Source organism: Cervus elaphus, chromosome 21 (assembly GCF_910594005.1).
Source record: "Cervus elaphus chromosome 21, mCerEla1.1, whole genome shotgun sequence".
NCBI classification, from domain to species: domain Eukaryota; kingdom Metazoa; phylum Chordata; class Mammalia; order Artiodactyla; family Cervidae; genus Cervus; species Cervus elaphus.
The window spans coordinates 34,337,057-34,352,768 of NC_057835.1; the positions used below are offsets into that span (position 1 = coordinate 34,337,057).

At 37.8% G+C, this 15,712-nt stretch overlaps 1 protein-coding gene and 1 pseudogene across 2 annotated transcripts in view; one reads left to right on the plus strand and one right to left on the minus strand.

The window, feature by feature from the left end:
* Positions 1-15,712, plus strand: part of LOC122679150 (serine/threonine-protein kinase Sgk3) — a 111,224-nt gene that overhangs the window by 14,948 nt on the left and 80,564 nt on the right. The gene's annotated exons all lie outside the window — the stretch shown is intronic.
* On the minus strand, positions 678-1,030 carry LOC122679151 (annotated as a pseudogene).

Genomic DNA, 15,712 nt, shown 5'->3' on the forward strand with positions numbered 1-15,712 from the left:
ATCTCACCCACCGCTAGGTTAAGACACTGAAGCTGAGACTGATTCCTTCCTGATTTTACAGCTTTATTCTTGATATCCCTCTAAAAAGACACCAATATGATTGTGAAGATGACTCATACCTATAATTACAAAGTACCACATTCACATAACAACAAAATCCAAACGAAGTATACTACGATTGTTTTACCTCTCAATTACTACTGTGTACAGTACATCATAAGTAGGCATAGTGGTGCATTTAGGAGCTGATTGTACTCTCTGTGTAAAATTTTAGGAATGAGCACATCCAAGTGTAGGGATACTTCCTTATCTTACAAATTAAAAGCAAGCATTTTCTATGTAAAGTTTTTATTCCTGTGTAAAACAAAGACAACTCCTGAGGGTCTAACAAGGAAAAAAATATACAACATTCAAAGCACTATTAAGTCATGAAACAAAGACAAATCTGAGGTAGAAGTCAAGCAATATAACCCACAGCCTTTTTAGGGGAGTGATTATTTCCAGCAACCATCATGTCTCTCCAGTAAGATCTAATTTTTAAAAAGTCCCAAGTTCCAAAAAATTAATAATTCATTTTCTACAATCAGATGTAAAACTACGACCAACAGAAAATACAACGTAAACTTTTGTCATGTTAGCAGAGTAACTAATTTTACTAAAAGTTGCTGACACTTCTATCAGTAGTAGCCACAGGGAGGCCTTTGGTTGTAACCATAGTGTCCATATTGATGGGGGTAGTAAGGTTCTTGTCTGTGCTATGGGTAATTGTCACCCCAGGACCGTCCATGCCATTGATTGGATCAGTTGTCACTTGGCCACCCCCGTTTGCTATCCCTACCTCTAAGCTGTCTGTTATCTTACAACCGATTGCCTCTGTTTCTCAGGTTGCCACCAGCTCTGCTATTCCATTCCTCAACAATCAGAGGAGACTCAGGAGGGTGTTTCAGGTATTCTTGGTATTCTTTGTCATCTTCTGTGAATCTGCAAACATCTCTTCAAAATTTGGAACAGCTTCAGAAGTGTCAGTCATTCTGAAATTCCCAGGGACTTGAGGCAGCTGTTGTGTTTAATGTTTAGATTGTGTAGATCTCCGGTCCAGGGTGCTGGCACAGGACCTCTGTGTACACTCCCTCAGCTCTCCCAGGTAGCAGTGAGTTTTACTTTTTAGCTGCCACATATAAGTGGAAAGCTCTATCTGTCTTAATGCCAGTGCCACACTGCGTTAACTAGCCTAGTGTGGCTTTGTAGTAAGTTTTACAAACGGCAAGTATGAGTCCTCCAACTTTGTTCTTCCTTTTCAAGATCACTGTCTTATTTTGGGTCAGTTGCATTTCTATATGAATTTTAGGATCTGCTTGTCAGTTTATGAAAAAAATGGCAAGGAATTTTGATAGGGATTGGATTCACTCTGTAGATCAATTTGGAGAGTATTGCCACCTTAACAGTATTTAGTCTTCAGATCCATGAAACTGGGTTGTTTTTCCATATCTTAAAGTCTTCTGTAATTTTTTTAAAAATTTATTTTTATTTTTGGCTGCGCTGGGTCTTTGCTCGGTTTGGGCTTTCTCTAGTTGGTGAATGGGGGCTGCTCATTGTTGCGGTGTGTGGGCTTCTCATTGTGGTGGCTTCTCTTGTCGTGGAGCGCAGGCTCTAGGGCGCACGGGCTTTAGTAACGGCAGCACACGGGCTCTGTGGGTGCGGCTCGTGGGCTCCGGAGCACAGGCTCAGTAGTTGTGGCGCATTAACTTAGTTGCTCCATGGCATGTGGAATCTTCCTGGACCAGGGGTGGAACCTGTGTCCCCTGCATTGACAGTTGGACGCTTATTCACCAGGGAAGTCCTATAATTTCTTTTAACCATTTTCTGTAGTTTTCAGTGTACAAATCTTGGATTTCATTAAAATTTATTCCTAAGTATTTTATTCTTTTTGATGCTGTTGTGAATGGAATTATTTTTTTCATTCATTTAATATTTACTCATGCTACTGTACTTGATTTTTTGAGTATAATTTATATAACAATGTATTAGTACAATGATTTTTGAATCTTGAACTTGTATTCTTCATTCTTTAAAAAAAATTTTTATCTTTAAAAGCTCTTAATTGGAGGATAATTGCTTTACACTGTTGTGTTAATTTCTGCTGTAAAACAGTGTGCTTCAGCCGTATGTATACATATATCCCCTCCATCCTGAGCCTCCCTCTCACTCTTCCATCTCACCTCTCTAGGTCATCACAGAGCACTGAGCGAAGCTCCTTGTGTTATAAGCAGCTTCCCACTAGCTATCTATTTTACACATACTAGTGTATGTGTAAATAAGTTCTTGCTGAACTTATTTATTAGTTTGAATACTTTTTTTTGGAGAACTGATTAGGATTTTTTATACAGGCAGTCCTCAATATCTGGGAGTTTTGCATCCCCAGATACAGAGGGTGGACTGTATTCATGTATTGTTTTATATAAGGGCTTCTGGGTCCAGTGTGGTATCTGCAGGGCCTCCTGGAACCAATCCCCTGTGGGTACTAAGAGACAACTGTATATAAGATCTTATCATCTGCTCATGGAGATAGTTTTTCTTCTTCCTTATCAATCTTTTAATCAAAATTTTATAATTTTTTTCCTTGCTTGGTTGCCCTGGCTAGAACCTTCAGTGTTAAGGAGAAGCCTTTTCTCATTCCTAGTCTCAGGGGAAGAGCATTCAGTCTTTCACCATTACATGTAATGTTAGCTGTGGTTATTTGTAGACGCCTCTTATTAGCTTGAGGAAATTCTATTCTATTCGAAGTTTATCATGTTTTTATAATTAAAGAGTGTTAAATTTTGTAAAATGCCTTTTCTGCATCCATTGAGATGATTGGGTGGTTTTTGTCCTTTATTCTGTTAATACAGTATATTACATTGATTGGTTTTCAGATGATAAACAAACTTTGAATTCTTGGGATAAATCATATTTGGTCATGCTATATAATCCTTTTCATATGTTCCTGGATTTGGTTTGCTGGTATTTTGTTGAGGATTTTTGCCCCGTATTGATCTATAACTTTCTTTTTTTGTGTGATATCTTCATTTGGGTTTGGTATCAAGATAATACTGGCCTTGTTGATGAGTTCCCTTCTTTTCTTTTCTATGGGTGGTGGGAGATTTTGTGAAGTATTGGTATTAATTCTTCTTCAAATATTTGGTAGAAGTCACCAGTGAAGCCATCTGGACTTGGGCTTTTCTTTGTGGCACTTTTTCTTTTTTTTTTAATTACTAGTTCAGTTTCTTTTTTTGTTATGTATAATTCAGATAAGTACTACTTCTTCTTGACTTAGCTTCATAGCTTTTTTCTTCCAATGAATATGTTCATCTGATTATCTACCAGATAATTTGTTGTATATAGTTGTTAATAATATTCTTTTAAAATTCTTCTTATTTCTGTGAAATTGTTAGTGATGTTCCATATTTCATTCCTTAGTTCAGTTCAGGTGCTCAGTCATGTCCGATTCTTTGCGACCCCATGAATTGCAGCACGCCAGGCCTCGCTGTCCATCGCCAACTCCTGGAGTTTACTCAAACTCATGTCCATTGAGTCAGTGATGCCACCCAGCCATCTCATCCTCTGTCATCCCCTTCTCCTCCTGCCTTCAGTCTTTCCCAGTATCAGGGTCTTTTCAAATGAGTTAATTCTTCATATCAGGTGGCCAAAATATTGGAGTAGTCTTCTTTCTTTTATTCTTGATCAGTCTAGGTAAAGTTTTTCCAATTTTGTTAAAATTATTTTGAAGAACTAACTTTTCGTTCCATTGATTTTCTCTGTTGTTTTTCTATTCTGTGTTTCATTGATTTCTGCTTTAGTCATTATTACTTTCTTCCTTCTGGGTTGGTGGGGAACAGCAGTTCAGGAGAGAGCATAGAACAACAATTACAGAAGAATCAAAAAGAATGTGATAGTGGAAAACATATAAAAGTAGAAGAAGGAAGAGGAAGAAGTAGTACTGAGGTCTTTATCCATCCTTGGCAGAGAGGCCAGTACCCAGAAATGCACTCCTAGGCTTTCTAAATCTATATATGGCTCTGGGACGGAAATTCCTGAGAGTAAAGTGTATTGTTGGAACACAGCCTCTCCTATAGTGTAGTTATTGCAGTAATTGAATTACCTCTTTCCGTTTAGTTCCTGTAGCATGCTCTGTTTTGGCAACACTGAATGTCCAAACGAGTAGATGTGATTCTTTTATTAAAATCTTTTTAGCTGACTTAGGGAATAGATAATAGATATGAAAATGCTTGCCATAGTTAAGGGCACAAAATAGGCACTTGATAAATGTTGGCTGGTATTAACTTGTCCATAACATTCTATAGTATTTAATAGCCTACAGTAGGGAATTTGCAGTGCCTAGGTTATAGTGTTTGATCTGCCAGTAATTTATTAAATGATCCTTAGCGAATGACTTTATTTTCCTTGACTTTAAATTACTCAAAGTTCTATCTTCCTCTAAAATTTTACAGTTCTATTCATGTAGAGAAAAAGCTTGTGTAACTATAGCTTCTTCTTTTAATAGAGGTGGAAGTTGTTATTTTTGTTCTCAACTTTTACAATTTTGACTAGGGTACACTGCGTGAATGAGATTCTTTATAGCATTATCTAAAGCCAACCACTGATTTGTTTGAAAACAAAGGGTTTCTTTGCAGTGTCATTTAGCCTGGCCTTGCCATGAATCCAAGAATTATTCTACGCTAATCAGAGAACAGTAATGCAGTTGTATTTAAATTTAGAGTTCCACCGTCATTCACAGAGATGAATCGAGGTGAACAAGTACTTCTAACTTAATTTGCAAAAGTTCTAAATGTATTGGTGGAATTCTCTGCAGGAATCATAGTGAAAAGCAGGTTGGAAACTTGGCTGAGATCCTAAGAGACTGTTGGAGAAACTGTCATTGCCTTTTGTTATATTTGTTTTCTGAATCTGTGTGATTTTTAATAAAAAAAAAATTCATGGTCATGTAGATTTTAGAAGCAGTGTTACACCCCATTTTGAAATGTTGATATATGGTGTGACAGAGAATGAGACTGTGTGGTTAGTTACCTTAACTTTTAAAGGAAGACAATGCCTAACTTTCAAATGCTGTGCAAAATCAAAATCAAATCAAAACTCCCTTGTTTTCCTTTACAGTCACTGCATGTGATACTGACACCTGTGTATTCTGGTTCCCACGTGGGTGCTAGTTTTTCCCACACCAGCCAAGTCTGAGACGCGAGCTGGACGTCCTGCAGGTTAACTCAGTGTTGACACTGTCTTCGTGGCGCTCCCACAGGTGAAGGGTTTAGTTCTAGATACCTGCACTGTCACCCTTCAGCCGCCAGTTGCAAATCCAGGTTGTTACCTGGGCTTCTGACCAGAGGCTATAAATCATCTTTCCACCACTCCTTTGGATTCAATTAATTTGCTAAGTTGCTCTCAGTACACAGGAAAACAGGTTACTTACTAGATTACCTCCAGTGCACCAACTTGGAAGCTCTCCGAACCTCTCCTAGGATTTTTTTGGAGGCTTCATTGCATAGGCATGGTTGATTAAATCATTGACCATTGGTGATCAACTCAACCAACAGCCCCGAACTCAACCAACAGCCCCGTTCCCCTCCCGGGAGGTAAGGGAAACTAAAATCTCCAAGTTTCTAATTAATCAGATTGATTGTCCTGGCAACCACTTCCCAGCCTTAAATTACCTAGGGGCTTGCTAAGAGTCACTGCATTGATATAAAGTCAGGTGTGACTGAAAGAGACTTATTATGTGAATAACAAAAGATACCTATTTCACCTTTATCTCTCTTATCACTTAGGAAATTTCAAGGGTTTTAGGAGCTCTGTACCAGAAACAGATGGATCGAATGTGCGTGTGTGCGTGTGTGTGTGTGTGTGTGTGTGTGTGTATACATGAAAGTGAAAGTTAAACACTACATTTAAAATTGAAGTGACGTAAAAAAAATTGAAGTGACGTAAAAAAAAATTGAAGTGACGTGTTCATCACTCAGTCATACCCAACTCTTTGTGACCCCATGGACTGTAGCCTGTCAGGCTCCTCTGTCCATGGAATTTTCCAGGCAAGAATACTGGAGTGGGTTGCCATTTCCTTCTCCAGGGGATCTTCCCAACCCAGGATTTAATGTGGGTCTCCCTCATTACAGGCAGATTCTTTACCATCTGAGCCACCAGGGAAGCCCTGTTTATCCAGCAGTATAATTGAGTAAGAGCTGTAACCACCTTATGTGAAGCCCATTTAAATATATCAATTTTATATTTATTTACATGTATTTGCATATCTTATAAATATGTAAATGTATGTTTATATATCTTAATAGAAATCACAATCTCATAGTACTGTACCTTGCTTCAAAATTATTAAAGTTATGAGAACTAAAACAGTTTTTTTTTCTACCTCTATTAAAAAAATACACTTCAAATATCCATTTGAGCTTTCATGGGAAAACCAGGAGGCAATCATCCAAGTGTAACTGTGGGTTTTTCTTTTTTTAAATTCTTGCCATTAAAGTTCATTAACCATAATTCTGTGTAGAAAGAATTATGTTCAAACTTAAGTTCAGTTTTAAAAGGAGGGAAAAGTGGAAAACAAGTTGCGAAACAGTAACTTAGGTAATGGATGTTGGTAATGAGTCATTACGGTTTGTTGTGTAAGTATGTACAGAAATGGGAGGCTCTATCAGGCATTCGTTATGCATGCTAAGTCGCTTCAGTTGTGTCCAACTCTTTGTGATCCTGTAGACTATAGCTTGCCAGGCTTCTCTGTCATGGAATTTTCCAGGCAAGAATGCTGGAGTGGGTTGCCATGCCCTCTTCCAGGGGATCTTCCTGATGCAGGGATCGAACCCATGTCTCTTTAGTCTCCTGCATTGGCAGGCAGGTTCTTTGCTAAGAGCTCCATCTGGGAAGCCCCTATCTGGCATTCAGCTCTCCTAAAATAACAGATTCCCCAAATCCTTAATGAAAAGTACAGTGTACATGTTCCATGGAAGTCACTTCTCATGCACTTTCTAATCATTAAAACATAAAGCCTGGGTCACTTGGAAAACGTTTTGGGTGAGTGGTTGTGTTGAAAACTAGGTATTTGTAGGGCAATTCTACTCTGCTCTACTCTGGTCACCATTTGCCCTTAAAACTTTCTGGGACCCACCTGATCTAGCCCTGTCTTCGTGGGCAGGATTGACTTTCTGACTTACTTTTCTTGGTTAAAAAAAAGATGCAGGAATAATAAGCAAGGAGCACTTTCTCATTTCCTCTGAGGTAGTTAGCTACAGACTTAACATTTTCAACTTAGAAAGCAGTTTTATTTTATTGTCTGTCATTAAAGTTTACCACTCGGGTTTCAATTTTTATGTTTCTCTTATAATTAAAACAGAATGAGTCTGTGGACTGTGGTATTTAATAGAACCTTTAATTGAATCTTTAAACTTTAGTGTAATTATATGTAAAAATAGGATGTTTATTTAAAATGGGTATGTTATAAAATGGAATAAGTGTCATTGACAGGCATTGTTGTATACAGAAGTAGCAGATTGCCTCATCTATTTTCAACTCCTGTGACAGATTATATTAACAGTGGCTAAGAATGGGGGTCTGGATGACTCCAGACCATAGTTCAAATGGTGGTTCATCAGTCACTTAGTGTAGAAACTAACTGAGCCTTTGTAGTTGACTGGTCACCTCACATCTTTAAAAACAGGCTAAAAAATGGAGGAAAAAATTTGCCCTCATTCTATCCTGCATACCAGGAGAGGCTAATCTTCTCAAAGCTCTTTTTAAAAATTGCATGCTACATTTCTTAACCTACAATAGCTCTTTATGAGTTCAAGTCCAAACTCCTCACCCCGTCCTACCTATCTAGACTGATTTTGGGCAACGCTTCTACAGAATCAGTCTGTGCAGTTAGATCAGTTTACTTTGCAGAGGAGGCAGGAAATCTGGATTAGTTGTTCTCCTTTGGAGTAGATTTTGACTTTTCAAATCTAGCTTTTAGCTTCAGTGTATAGACTTTAAAGGTGTGTGTTGGTAAACTAAACAAAATCATTGTATTCACTAAATGTTTATTGAATCCTGGACTGTGAAGTCAAGTGGGCCTTAGGAAGCATTACTACAAACAAAGCTAGTAGAGGTGATGGAATTCCAGCTGAGCTATTTCAAATCCTAAAAGATGATGCTATTAAAGTGCTGCACTCAATATGCCAGCTAATTTGGAAAATTTAGAAATGGATACAGGACTGGAAAACGTCACTTTTCATTCCAATCACAAAGAAAGGCAATGCCAAAGAATGTTCAAACTACCATACAGTTGTACTCATTTCACATGCTAGTAAGGTAATGCTCAAAATTTTTCAAGCTAGGCTTCAACAGTAGTGAACCAAGAACTTCTAGATGTACAAAATGGATTTAGAAAAGGCAGAGGAACCAGGGATCAAATTGCAGACATCTGCTGGCTCATAGAAAAAGCAAGAGAAACATCTACTTCTGTTTCATTGACTATGCTAAAGCCTTTGTGGATCCCAACAAACTGTGGAAAATTCTTAGAGATGGGACTACCAGACCACCTTACCTGCCTCCTGTGGAACCTGTATGGAGGTCAAGAAGCAACAGTTAGAACCAGACATGGAACAACAGACTGGATCAAAATTGGGAAAGGAGTATGTCAAGGCTGTATATTGTCACCCTGCTTATTTAACTTATATGCAAGTACATCATGTGAAATGCTGGGCTGGATGAATCCCAAGGTGGAATCAAGATTGCAGGAAGAAATATCAGTGACCTTAGATAGGCAGATGATACCACTCTATACCCTCAAGATGGCAGAGCGGAAGGACATGTGCTCATCTTCTCCCGCAAGAACTCCGAAATCACAACTAGCTGCTGAACAATCATTGGCTGGAGATTGTTGGATCCCACCAAAAAAGATACCCCATGTCCAAGAGCAAAGGAGAAGCCCCAACAAGCTGGTTCAGTTCAGTCACTCAGTCTCATCCGACTGTTTGCTACCTCATGGACTGCAGCATGCCAGACTTCCCTGTCCATCACCAACTCCTGGAGTTTGCTCAAGCTCATGTCCATTGAGTTGGTGATGCCATCCAACCGTCTCATCCTCTGTCATCCTCTTCTCCTGCCTTCAATCTTTCCCAGCATTAGGGTCTTTTCTAATGAGTCCGTTTTTCGAATCAGGTGGCCAAAGTATTGGAGTTTCAGCTTCAGCATCAGTCCTTCCAATGAATATTCAGGACTAATTTCCTTTAGAATTGACTGGTTGGATCTCCTTGCTGTCCAAGGGACTCTCAAGAGTCTTCTCCAACACCACAATTCAAAAGCATCAATTTATGCTGTATCTTAGTTCCCTGACCAGGGATCAAGCCTTTGGCCTTTATAGTGGCAGCTTGGAGCCTCAACCATTGGACTACCAGGGAAGGTCCCTCATTATTTTCTTTAAAAAAAAAAAAATCTTATTTTTTTTCATGCATATAATATTTTCTGTCTCTGTGAAGTTTTTTTTTTTTTGTAAATAAAACCTTTGTCTATTCCTAGTATTCTATTTCCTATTTTTAATGTATTCTAGTTTTTTTTTTTTTTTTAATTTTGTTCCTTTATGTTAGAGGTTTCCTTTAAGTGTTTGATAATTATTTAAGAGTAAGACATTACTTTGTCAACAGAGGTCCGTCTAGTCAGGGCTATGGTTTTTACAGTAGTCATGTATGGATGTGAGAGTTGGACTGTAAAGAAAGCTGAGTGCCAGAGAATTGATGCTTTTGAACTGTGGTGTTGGAGAAGACTCTTGAGAGTCCCTTGGACTGCAAGGAGATCCAACCAGTCCATCCTAAAGGAGATCAGTCCTGGGTGTTCATGGGAAGGCCTGATGTTGAAGCTGAAACTCCAATACTTTGGCCACCTGTTGCAAACAGCTGATTCATTTGAAAAGAGCTGATACTGGAAAAGATTGAGGGCAGGAAGAGAAGGGGATGACACAGGATGAGATGGTTGGATGGCATCACCGACTCAATGGACATGAGCTTGAGCAAGCTCTGGGAGTTAGTGATGGACAGGGAAGTCTGGTGTGCTGCGGTTCATGGGGTCGCAAAGAGTTGGACACGACTGAGTGACTGAACTGAACCGAAGACACTAAAATAGGGGCTTCCATAGTGGCTCAGATGGTAAAGAATCTGCCTGTCCATTCAGGAGACCTGGGTTTGATCCCTGGGTCAGGAAGACATCCTGGAGAAGGAAATACCAACCCACTCCAGTATTCTTGCCTGCAGAATCCCATGGATAGAGAAGCCTGGCAGGCTACAGTTCATGGGGTCACAAAGAGTCAGACATGACTGAGCAACTAACACTTTCTAGACACTAATAGCATTTATTAAAAATGGAATAAAAGTTCTGTGATCTGGATGGAACTTGTTAAAAATGGAGACCATCACAGATTTCATCGGCAGCCTCTCTTTTCTCAGGACCATACAGTTTTCCCAGGTAAGAAGCCTCTCATCTCCTGCCTGTTGATGCCCTAAAGCCTGAGCCTCTTCTCAGGTCCTGCAGACTAGGTCCGTGGGCTCCTGCCTGGCACCCCTCTCAGGCCCTCAGGTTTTCCCTTCTGCAACTTTACCTGCTTCCTACTCCTCCACAGGCTTTCTGTCTTCAAGTAGGATGAAGTTTGTGTTGTATCTTCCCTATTTTGAAGTGATTTCTGAGAAGACAAGGTGAAACATCTTTACGCCAACATTTTAAAACCAGAAATTCCTTCTTGAACTTTTCAATTCACAAGTTTCTCCATATACATCATTTAAAAAATGGAGGGAATATGCTATTGTTTCTCCCATGGGGATGTTGAGATCTAAGCATATGCTATGTTTCTCCCAACATGGGGATGTTGAGACCTAATCAATGTTAATACTTTTATGAAGATGAAATCTTCGAGAAAGTATTAACTGGCATGCTGTTTCCAGAGAGCATAGAAGGAATGGTATATATATTTTTAGATTACCTTATGTGGTTGACTATTTAAAAAAAAAATAAGAAAATTTAAATTTTGGTAGGCCAGCCTTTGTTGGTCTCTCATGGTCAATTCAGATATCCAGTGTATGACATCAGGAGATGATTCGTAATACGAAGCATGCTGAATCTTTGTGAAAGTTGTTAGTTCTCATGATATTAAAGTGTGAAGTTTACTTTTAAAATAGACTGTTTTATTCCCTAACCTCATTTTAATGTTCTTATTCTTTTTGAGCATATGACCATGGTTTTTCCTCTCAATAAGTTCAGTAAGATTTCTTTTTTTTTTTTCAGTAAGATTTCTTACAGAGTAATGCTTACAAATAAAAGACTGTTTTTAAGTAATTTAAACAGCCATACAGTTTTTTAATTAAAGGGCACAGAATGCCTGGTTTTGAAAGTCCAGGTCTCAACTAGTAAGAGAACGGGGGTGGCGGTGGGGGAGACTGAGATCCAGTATGGTGTCATGTTATGGAATAATGGTCTTAAGTTCTTTGACATGTGTACTCTTTTAGGATAAAGCTAAAAAGCCTCTTGTCTTTCAAACTTTTAGCCACTTAGCAGTTCAGTTTTTTAAAAAGCTGTTATCGAAAATTAATGCGGTGTGTTTTACAGCGTAACATAGACAGAGGAGCCAGGTGGGCTACAGTCCATGGGGTTGCAAAAGAGTCAGACATGACTTAGCAACCAAACAACAACAAAAAATGGCAGATAGAACACAAGCATAAGTGTTGGACTTGAGCCCCAGCACTGCCAATTGCTATGTGAATCTGAACAAGTCAGTATTTCATTTCCTGGATCTGTAACATGGAGTTCATAAGATTTCCTCGTAGGGATTCCATGAGAGAATGCATGTGAAGTCCTTAGTACAATGGTAGCTCGTTCTGTTGAGGTATGTGAAGAATCTGGCAAGCACCCTTTCCTCCTACTGTCCTCCTACTTACTCAGGATGTTCTGCAGAGTCAAAACTACCAGTAGGAAGTTATATAATATAGATCCTTTCTTCTACTAATTCATAGAAGATTTAATTTGGAGATAGTTTTGGTAAATTAAAAAAACCACTGCTGCTAAAGTAATATTTATGCACAGAGCTTTCTAAAGAGTCAATCCTGTCTATGCTGAATTAGCAACCTACAAAAACAATAGTGAGTTGCTGGAGGAACTACAAATTTTTGGAATAATTTATTTCCGAGGCTACTCAGGATTTTGGGGATTACCAAGGAGAATTTATCAATGTCAAGCCTTGATAGATTCTTCCTTTTTATGTTAATGTACTGTAAGTATGCTGGGCTCATCCTGCATGTGGGGCATGCTTTGTTCAGACTGTTGTTGGTATCACCAGCCTCGCTAGTCCCCTGGGCCTGACATAATGCCTACTCACACTTGCGACCCATAGGACCAGTCCAGCCCTGCCCTGACTTGCATTTTCCTGTAACACCACTGATTTTAAGATCAATAAACTCTCTACTCTGACAAGTAAAAGGAGCACACTCATCAATTTTAATTGTGAAAACTGCCTACATACTATGGTCATTAATTTGTCTGGGTTAATTTTACAGAGATGATAGACTCATCAGTTTGAAACCTGTCATGTCAGAGTTGGCCATTAGGGATTTCTGACTTTGCTATTAATTATTTCCAGTGAAACTCTCAATAGATATCCCTGTTGTATGAATGCTTATATGAGAGAATGGTGAAGAAAATATGAAGTAAGGGATGGATCTATTTTGTATTGTTCAGAAAGTTATTCTGAATAATATACTTTCTGAAATTAGTTACCTTTGTCACCATATAACTGAATGGGCAAAATTTTATTTGTTTCATCTGATAGAAAAGTTACTATTTCGGTTGTCTCTTTTATTTGGAAGACTTATTTTAAATTTTGAAGGAAGATAATACACAACACTATAGATCCATTTCTTATTATACTATCAGTCTCCTTATATGCTTTTTTATTTAAAAAATAAAAGATTTAATATTCCAGGGATATAGTGGACTTAGATTTGAATTATTTAAAATATTTTTGTAAACTGTTCATTCCTTTAACATACTTTTAAACATATTAAGGAGCAATTTGTAGCATGTAGACATAGTATAGAGAATAACAACAAAACAAATATTCATGTATCTATCACCCAGTTCAAGAAACAGAATATTAGCAATCCATTAGTTTCCCCATTGCCCTTCCCCAATTCAATTTACCTCCCTCTGTCCCTTAAGTAACCATGACAAAACTTTGTATTTGTATTGTCCCTTGACTTTTTGTAAAACTAATTCTTGTAAAACTAATTTTGTAAAACTAATCCCTAAACAATAAATTGTTGAACTTTTTCATTTTTGAAACTTTAACAAATGGAATAATTTCTCCGGATACTTACTTTTAATATAATCAAAGTAACACTGGTGATGTTCATCCATGTTGATATATACAGATATTCATTAATTTTCAATTCCGTATAATATTGCACAATTCAGTTATCTGTTCTTCCCTTGATGGACTTTTGAGCCATGGCTAGATTTTGGCTAGTACAAACATTAACTTTTTAAAGAAATTTGTTTGATATGGATTGTTTTTTTAAAAAGACTTTATTGAATTTGTTACAATATTGCTTCTGGTTTATGTTTTGGTTTTATTTATTTTTTTGGCTGTGGGATCTTAGCTCCCCGAGCAGGGATCAAATCTGCACTCCCTGCATTGGAAGGCAAAGTCTTACTGGACCACCAGGGAAGTCCCAAACATTGACTTCTTATACGTGTCCCATGAGTCAAAGTGGAATTGCTAGGCAAATTGCTTAATCTTTGAATTTCATGAAAAATGCATTTGCTTTTCTTCGAATTTGAGGCTTTGAGATTGAGATAATTTATTTCAAGTCAAATAAATTTGTATAGTTTATTTCAAAATTATACAAATTGATAATTTTATATCAATTTTAGCAGTTTTTCTAGGAAAATTGTTTGCTTTTTAAATAAGAGATAATTGATTTATTCAAAAAGGTCAGGAAGTGAGAAATTCCTGACTATTTAGATGTGTTTATATTATAGATGTGAGGACTTCCATCCAACATGGCACTAGTGGTAAAGAACTGCCTGCCAATGCAGGAGATGTAAGAGACATGGGTTCAATCCCTGAGTTGGGAAGATCCCCTTGAAGGAGGGTATGGCAACCCACTCCAGTGTTCTGGCCTGGAGAATTCTATGAACAGAGGAGCCTGAAGCGACTTAGCACATATATAGTTGTGGAGATATAGATATATAAGTAAAACAAGATAGAATCAATTTCAGAAATCAGAATGTAATATTAATAATAATGGCTAACTTGAATATATACAAAACAGAATGACTGTCCTGGTGTGTGCCACATGAATAACTGAATATCATCCACTGCCTGGAAATAGTTTTTTGTGTGTGTGCATAAATGTCTGAGTATGAAAAGTGAAAAAATTGCCTTCAGACTTCTTGATTTGGGGATAAAAGACAAATTTTCTGTTTATTCAGCCTGTTTTGATTCCCAGTGCATCTTCTACTGTCTGGAAGTAAGATGGGCTATAAGAGGCTGAATTAATTTTTCACTGTGATGCTGAAAATGATACAAATTCAGGAAAAGATGAGTCAATAATAGCTATCATAATTGTCAACTTCACCATTAGTGTTTATCACCAGTGCTTTCCTCTGTATATATTTGAGAATGTTTTATAAGTGAAATTTTGTGCATTTCTGATATAATGCCCTCTCTTCTGAAAAGTCCTTGTTTTACAACAGTGTAAAATTCACTTTCTTTCTAGATTTCTTTCCTTCCTCCCTGCCTCCTTACTTAAGACATTATGTTTGCCCTTGCCTGGGCCAGCCACCTGTTTATGTAAGTAGCAGAGATGCAGTAAGAAACAAGATCCAATCCTAACAAGATCCAATCCTGCCGGCACAGAAGTAGGTAGAGCTCATTGGAAAAGAAGAATAGCAGGTAGTTCACAAGCATCTTTTTTTTTTTTTTTTTGATAAGAGTTGGTTCATATTTAGTCTTAAGAAGGGATGAGGAAAAAACTCCACTATTAAGATATTTTAAAAAACTTGTTCTTTAATTAAAAATAAATACTCAATAAATTTAAGTACTTGTTTACTTACTTTTTTTTTTTTAGGTCATTTTTATCCATATATTTTCAGAGCTTGAAAGAAAAAGAAAAATCATTATGAGTTTCCTAAAATACCATCCTGTATTCTTTTTTTTTTTTTTTTCCATCCTGTATTCTTGTTTGGATTGCACGGAAAAGGAGAACTGCTTTTCTTATTACTTCAATAATTCAATTTTTTTTTTTTAATTCCATGAGTCATGACTTCTGGAAACTTCTTATTTAGGAGACATTTAGTGGTCATTGATCATATTTTTATGAAATCATAAGTGTGACATGCCATGTGGAACTATGTAAAAAACACATAGGACGGTTTCTTAAATCCATGTTGTACTCAAACACTTAATAACACAAAAACGGGCTGTGGTTGGGGAGGAGAGGGCAGAACAATTCAGGCAGAGAAAGCGTGCAGCATGCAGTTTATAGAAAAACACAACTAGCTTCTTCCAGAAAGAGAAGAGGATGTCACTGGAGGGCTGGGGGAAGAAAGCCCAGGTGCTCCCACCACGGGGATGCTGAGGGAGATAAAGCCTGGTGGCCACTCTGTTTTAGGTAAGACTGGGGGCAGTGCT